Genomic DNA, 8,463 nt, shown 5'->3' with positions numbered 1-8,463 from the left:
TCCCAGAAACCCACTGGAGTCCGGTAGAGACTGCTTTTATCCACTCTTCGTGCGTGATCAGAATGTCACATTCTAAATTACATACACATCTATGCGTGAATATATCCCCACTTGGTAACGTTAATACCATGGGTGCCGCCCTCCCCACTTTCCATGTCCTTGGGCACAGTACCTAGATAATTCATTCACAATAGCGTATGGGTGGTGGAAATTTAATCAGCCCCTATGAAAGGACATTACGCGTTACATAGCCCAGTGAATAATCTCATCAGGTTAGTGAATGAATAAGTTCATTATTCATAGCTACTTATTTAAGAAGATAGAGCCATTGTTTGGCATCTTCATCAGGGAAAATATGACTGATTTACTGTGCACTGAAGTTAGATGTTACTGTAGCTGGTTACTAAAAGTAAATTCTATCTATGGATGCCACGAAAAGGCTCGGCCCATGAACAAAACGCCCCTCCCCCAGTTACGAGTTAATAGAAAACGACATGTGGATAGTTAGGCCGTGTCTATACGGAACCACCCAAGGCGCGATTCGGGTAACTCACATTCCTCACATCTGGTCCACGTGCCACACACACCTGTGAAACCGTGTCCGAACATAATGCTCTTGCGCTACATTTATTGCTGTTTGATGATAACACGCAAGGCGGCGTGTTATTAATGTCAGATGTCAACGACATGATTGCCGATGCCCCCCTCCCAGCCTATCTCGGCCGAATGCCGACGTGGTCCCGCCAGAGGCGGTGAAGCTCGCCCTAGAACGGACACATTATTTGACCATTACTGCTCTGTAAGTTGCTGCCACGTAAAAGTTGGTATTGCATATAAAAAAAGAAATATCACTCCGTTATCCATGACCAGGCGAAGTCACATTGAAATCACATTGCGTTCAGACGCAAATCGCGATGCGGGGAAACCGATTCGAAACCACCTCTAGAAGTGGCTCCAGACGAAGGCGCTTTCAATGTGATTTCGGACCGTTCAGACGGAGCCACTTGAAACCGGCTTCGGGGTAAACCACATGTAAACCGCCTTGGGTGGTTCCGTATAGACAGGGTCTTAGTGTTCGCTGATTGAATCTACAGGTGGGTGTGATTCAGCATATGTCCCAGCACATCATATAATCATAGGAGACAAATAGGCTTTATTGAAGTTATGCTGTGGCGGGCCCAGCCAGTCCGGGTAACCATATAAGAAGGTTCTTTATTAAACATCGGCAACCAGTGAGTTCTAACATCTGGCGCCTCTGTGACCCGTCTGTGCTGTCACCTTCTTCAGGGCAACCGTCACCGTCATTGGTGCCCTGAAGAAGGTGACAGACGGTCACTAAAACTTCGGATGTAAAGGCCCACTGGTTATTGAATATACAACCTTCTTATACAGTATCGCTTGTTAAATCATGACCAGAGTCCATTCCCCATTTCAAGCAGATAAAAGGTTGTGCCAAATAAAATTTGGAGCGTTCGTTGAATCAATTTCAACATATGATTGGTCTGGGGAATTTCCAATATCTTGGAAATCATATGGAGTAGAGAAGCGGTGATGCAGTCCCGGCGGCAGTTCCCATTTGATACAACAGTCACTGCTTGCCCGAGGGATGGACTGTTTGCGGTTTAAAGTAGTTTTGAAGCGATCGATGTACTTTCGCCAAGTCCAGTAGACGCGACTCATGAATAGTGACATTTATCAATTTACCTACATGACCAGGCACTTCTGCGATACATTATCCATCATTCTCCGTATGGAAGCAGCTATGATAGAGCCGAACTAACTAGATTATGGGTATTCAAATTACTGAGGACGAAGCTGTGATTCCATTTTAATCTACTCAATTGATTACATGAAGTCAAAAGTTCTACTGAAAGTAACGATATTTGAATCCGACGGATGCATCAATGTCGACGTCTCATTGAATCAGTTCCCATCCCCGAGTGAACTGTGATGGAAAATATCGTCTGCCACAGTGATGGGCGCAGACTTCACACTCTTCATGATCACAAGCCGTTGCAATTATGTTCTCAGTGCTTCCGTGTCTGTATACTAGATTGTCTCTGGAGGACGCCCGGGTCCTCTGACGACGCTGCTTCCCCCTCGCCACTCACAGAGGTCTATGAGCCATCCAGTCTAATTGTTTAGCAATTTGGGGGTAGCCGCCCCCATCTCATTATGTCATATCGCCCGGAGGGTTCTAATCAGCTAGATTGCCGAGGAGTTGCCGGTAATTATAGGCTCGGGTGCGCAGGATGGGAGGTGTTTTGCTGCATATTTCTTTCCGAGTGCTCTCAAGTTAGCCTATTTAATAACACCGTGATGCTATCTAAAGGCGAGGTCAGATTCAACATAAGTCGTCCCTAAATTTTGATGCCGCAAAATTTTCAAGATTTCGTGATAGAATTAACCGCCGACGAAGATCTAAGATAGCATTTTGCATAACGAGACAGCTGAATTTTGAAGGACACAATCACGACTATCCCAAGAATGTTCTAAGATTGCGATTGATCGTACGACGATGGTGCGACGTACGTGACAGGGCCCTTAACTACCATTCAACGGTGATGATGTACAAGGCATCACGGTATTCATTTTTGCTGGCAGACACTGGATAGAGAAGACAATGAATAAAGATATACTACCAGTATACCTGTTGCAATTTCATAATTAATGAGGCAAGATAAAACAAGAAATATAGACAAAGCTTCAAAAGCTCTAGATATCGCGCAGAGGTATGCGACCTCTGAATTTTTGTCATCCAGTTTTAACTGACCCTCGAGTCCGTCCTAGGCATCTACTTTTTGTTATGATTCATTGTAATTTCTCTTCTAAAGGAAAAAGGGGAAAATCTAAAGTACAGCTAACTACTACTCCGGGAGTAGTTTGTAAAGAAAACTTTCAATGTGTGTAGAAACGTTTGGAGCTAACTTCTAATCTTTGTCTTTTTTCATTGCTATTTCCTGTAATGTAAACTCTACTTTGGACGTGCGTCAAGGCCAGGGAAAGTGGGAGAAAAACAAAACTCAACAATTTTACTCTCCAGTGGAGGGTACACTTGAACCATCATCTCAATCTCACAGGATAGGTCGTAAAGCGTTCTCGTGATGCTTTTGATGGCTTTTCTACCGCATCTTCCCATTTGTACTAGGGCACAAGTTTGCGTGCAATGGCTTTTTCAAGGGTTCTTGAGTGAAAATGTACTTATCGTTGGTTCTCAATAGTGTTTTCCCTTTCAGCATTTCACGTTTGCACTTACTTTTCACGGTCACTGCCCCTGGTACCAATCCTGCTCAGAGCAGTTTTGCATTACACAAGATTGGGCATACATAGGGCCAGTATTCTCACCAAGACATACATAGCTACGCAGCATGTCACTTCTTTGATCGGTAAACAATCCTACCTATGCACAGTACAGGGGATCAATACAATTTCGAGGTTACAGGCAACTGATTCCTAAAGGCTATGCAGTACTTCAACCCTGGTTCAGTGATTTAACCTTCATACTGATACAGTATTCATGTGATTTGTTCTGGTCGGTGTCTTGTTCAAATTTACCTCGTTAGGTATGACTTTAGACATGAGTTTAAAGCTTTGATCGAAAGCCAGGTCTGGCCTGGGAACTTAAATGAAAAATCCATTCCAAAAAACTGGCCTTTAGTCTCTTTGCTATCGCTGTTGAGAAAGCATGTAACGACAATGGAAGTCGTGTGGCTTCTCCTACGACAATAGAAATGCCCGGAAAGATTTCAGCTCTGTCAAAATCTCTATCTTTATAGCCGGTATAACCGCCCTTCGGCGTAACACACCACTTCACAGGCACACAGTATCAGTGCACAGTGAACAAGTGACACCTAGTTCTAGTACACAGGGAAGTAACACCTAGATGCAATGCAAAGCAAATCAGTCATAATTGCCCTGGTGAAGATGACGGACGGTCATCGAAACGTCGGCTCTGTACATGTCTTGTTATAGAAGTGGCGGTGAATAAAGAACCTTACTATGTAATCATTCACCAACCTGATGAAATTACTCACCGAGGTTCATCTTTCCGCTCCCTGCCGTTGGACTACGTCCAACTGTGATAACAGTCACGCAGGTAGAATAAAAAATTTAATAAAAATGAAGAATTAGGTGCACGCATTGCTGTATTAAGAACTTTCGCATATTAAGAGCTTTCGGAATCGTTCCCTATGGATTCGTAAGTCATCAAACCTAGATAACACCACGGCGGACGCCTTGTCATGATTGTGCGGTACTGGGAAAAGGGAAGAAGATGCAGCGAAGCGTAGTTACGCGACTTGTTCAAAGACGAACATAGTACTGCCTCTGTCCTTGGTGCTGAAAGCTTTCTGATTGGGCAACTTAAAGTGTTTTTGCCGTAAATGATAAAAATTGCACGAGATGAGGACTTTAGTTATCGTATGCCATCTTAAAGGTACGATTTTAAGATCACCAGACCTCCACCAGGTAAAGGTTAACGGGGTGTTGTGAGCAAGTTTTTTTGTTGAGATTCACATGCGAAGAGTAACAAGAAGGTCAGAGGTTCACTGCAGATGACCCCCTATGTTCTCAGACATATGCTACTGGCCCCTTCCTCGCGGGCGGTGAGTTTCCACAGGCTAGGTCCATTTCCTGCTTCGTGGTTGGCTGAGGAAGCTAATTGCCCTGTACGCGGTATTCTATTATATAAACGCTGGAGCGTGGTCCGTAGCAGTAGGCGGCGGCTCTCAGTGGGTGGCAGTCGGTGTCAGCGCCTCGTATAGCAGGGTTTCTCTCAGTCAGTCCGCGGATTGTATCGAACGTTTGGGTTGTTCTGTCCGTTTTCTTGCGGTACTCCGAGCCAACAGTTACGCGTCTCTTCTACCAGGGCTGGGCAGTAAGTACTTACTAACTACTGGTTTGACTTCGACACATTTTATACAGAAAACAACATGTATACGTTGTGAATGCGGCCCTATATGATACAGCATTGTCACTCGGGTTGATATCAAATATATGAAGTGTCAGTGCCAAACTGATGCTGACCTCAGCTCAGTTTCATGCGACAGCACACTTCAAAATGAATTTTCCTCAAATCTGAAAGATTATTTTTCAATAGACGAGTACTAGAAAGATATATCTAATGCCGAAGACATTTTCGGAATCCGGAATTGTGCTAAACCTGAAAATGAAAGTGTCAAATGTCAATCTTTCCCTCTTGTTGTTTGTCCCGTTGATTCTCACATAAGTGATAAATTGATACGAAGGTATAACATTTGTTGACTGTTATCTCAGCCTGGCATAACTCTTACAGGAAGGTATGTAAAATGTACCTTTGAAACGTAGTCCTTTTATTCATCGACTCTGCCGATGAATGGAAGCACGCGGGAGAAGAGCTGTTTCTGACAGGGATTGTCTGAGATTTCTTTGGACGCTCGTGTAACAATGCAAGTGATCTCTTCCATCTGCGGTCTCAACTTCAATCGTTCACGGATGAAAAATAAATCAATCCAAATCTATCGGTCCTCCGAGGCATATTCCTTTCTGGCAGGCCGGTATGATAGTTCACTTTTATGATGGCAAATCTACCATGAGAACGCCTTGATGTCATGCAAAATCGTGATGAATTTCATGAAAGGTAAAACGCACGTTTCTTTCCTTTACTTCTTTAATGGTATCAAGCCCAGTCTTGTGGTGTCAGATGATGAGCCATATGGTGCTGCGCGTGTCTGTGACTGCACTGGAGAACTAGTACGTATTCAATTTCTATTAGCCTACTTTTCTGATAGTTCTTCCTTTCTCGCCGGCATGTCAGTGATTAAATCCTTGAAACGTGAAGCTGCATACGAATGGTTTCTGATATAACACCCCAGCTGCTTCCCAAACGATTCGGCGAAGAGTTATATCTAGGGCAGACGTCTTTGGTCTCTCGATATCTAATACCCATTGCGCTCTGTAATTGGTGCCTTGTTGACTCCCAATCTAATATATTGTAGATTGCTTCGATAGCAAAGGTCTTCCAAAATGCCAGTGCTGTGCATCAATTCATTCCATTCCATAAGTACACATTGTTTGACATTTCATGAATTTGTGAAGCGGAAAGATATATCCCGCAGGTTGAATGTGATTTCATTGAGCCATAGAGTGAATGTATAGCAGTGAGTTTCAAATGTCAAATGACGAAACGCACGTAGAATACCAATGGCGACGTCAAGTCTGATTTACCTGTGAACTAAAAACGCAAGTTGAGCTAATGAATACTCCTGTCAATGTAAGACAGAAGGATTGCGGATCTACGTATAGTTGTAAGTATCGAAACACAATTCAGTAATACTTTTAAAACGTGAGAGGGTGGCGAATACTAGTAATACGCCCGACCAACTAGTATCTTGACGCAGAAGGTGTTTGGTTTAGATGGCTTTGATATTTCGTGTACAGACGGCCTCGCTTAATTAATGTGTTCAAACTGACTTGAAAGATCATTTACGAATGTATCGCGTACAATCTTCATGTAGGCTTCCTGGAAAAAATTCAAATGAAATCATTCCAACCCGAGTCACGTCTGTCTCTTCCCATGGTCTGCTAGCTGTGGGTAGCCCGTCCTTCAGGGCGGTAATTGATGATCATTAGTTTCCTGTTATCAATGACGGGGAGTAATGATTAAACGTTAGGCATGGGACATCTGTCGTTTCCAATTGCTCGTAGGAAATCCCACAATCCAGAGCCAATTACGGTGACTACAGAGTGTGACCCACACTTCGTTAACATTATACGTAGTTTAGACCTACAACGTTGGCGATAGAAATCATTGCATCCGTGCCGTTTTGCGTAATTATGCGCTTCGCCAGACTGTCTTGAGAACGATTTGGTATCAACTTTGCACCATCCATCTTGCTCAGGCTGTTAACTGTGTTGAAAGCACGACCGTTGGCGTTGTGCACTGATTAATGAACGTTGTGTTGTCCCATAGACATCGTTACATATATGTGCCACTTCTTTCTTGAATCCACGTGTGACGCATACGAAGTTAAGCAGTCCCCTTCGATGATAGAAGAAGGAATCACTGGTTCTTTGGTGCCCCTGGATGTGATGTGTGGGGAGACAAGTAATGACACTTTCGGCTGGTCTACACTTGTCATTTAGGACCTGACTGGTCCTGTTTCTATGCGCTTAGATTACGTAATGACCACTTGCCTAGTGTATATCGATAACTTCAGAACACACACTGGGGGAAAGGGGATCCATCTAGCTAAGTCTTCCTCTTCCTGATCGATCCCTGGGACGTTACAATCCAGATCCCCAGACTGCCTGATTGCATCGGGATTGATGACAATGGTAACAAGACTGAAAGGAGGAACTTTCCAGAAGAAATTGGCCTTCAAGTACCAAGTTTAAATCGATGCTCAATCCGGTACAGTAAGGCGGGCTGGTAAATAGGACACATCCGTTAGGATTACGCCCCCGCCTTAGAATATCCATCACCCTCCACAATCCAAACTTCCTGGATCTGGCTAAGCCGTAATAGACGTTTCTGATCGAACTAATCGAACACCACAAGCCCCGCCCCGTTCTATTTCGAACACCTCCGGGAAGGGAAGTGTTCGAAATAGAACAAGGGGCTTCGACGTGTTCGATCAGAAACGGTCTGTATTACTGGATCCGCCCGACTGTCTTATACAACCACAATGATGATAAGTCATGGGGATGCATATATAACTTTACGTCTCTGCGTACCATGATTGTGAGCCTGCTGAGATGACAGACGTCACTGACGCCGTCTCCATGGCAACGCGTGGTTATCAGTGTCACAGATGCGACCCGAGTGGGCAGGGTTGACGTCATTCGGTGTCACGTGACGCCTCTGACCCAATGAAACCATTGCACAGTAATTAGAAAAACACGAGATAAAGATTATAATTTCTTATAGCCTAATAATCTAGTAATCGCAGACATGTCTATCAAGCTCTTGTCGCTGCCATGGCAACATAGTATCTTAGAGTTATTTTTATGCATGTACCCAGTCACCCAGTCACCTACGCTGAACCAAAGAGCTTCTGATTCTGCTGAAACGGTAGAAGAAGTATTGATTAGGAGCAGGTTGCCGCATGTATTAATGCAAGGGATTCTGCCGGTGTGCTTCTGGTTCATGTGAGTAGAATTGTTAATTAAGGGTCATGGGGAGCACAGAAAATTGTATACTTGCCAAAATGGATTGAGCACATGGTGCAATGGCAGGAACGGTGTCTCTGTGTATTAGTCGTTGAGGCATTGATAGTTTCGTCATCATTAGAAGGCGTGTAAGATTGTGCAAGGACATTTAAACAGCATGTGAAGTCGTATTATTTCCTTTATGATATTGAGTCATATCATTCTGTTGACAAAGATTGAATGACGCTGCGTGAGTAAAAGGATGAAAACTCTCTCTATTCTGCAGGAGTCTACACAAGGGGATCCAAAACACGCTACCTGGGGAAACCGTCATCA

The sequence above is a fragment of the Branchiostoma belcheri genome, unplaced genomic scaffold, assembly GCF_001625305.1.
Source record: "Branchiostoma belcheri isolate BF01 breed outbred unplaced genomic scaffold, Haploidv18h27 scaffold19, whole genome shotgun sequence".
Lineage (NCBI taxonomy): Eukaryota > Metazoa > Chordata > Leptocardii > Amphioxiformes > Branchiostomatidae > Branchiostoma > Branchiostoma belcheri.
The sequence above is the reverse complement of the archived record's forward strand: the minus strand, read 5'-3'. Positions refer to the sequence as shown.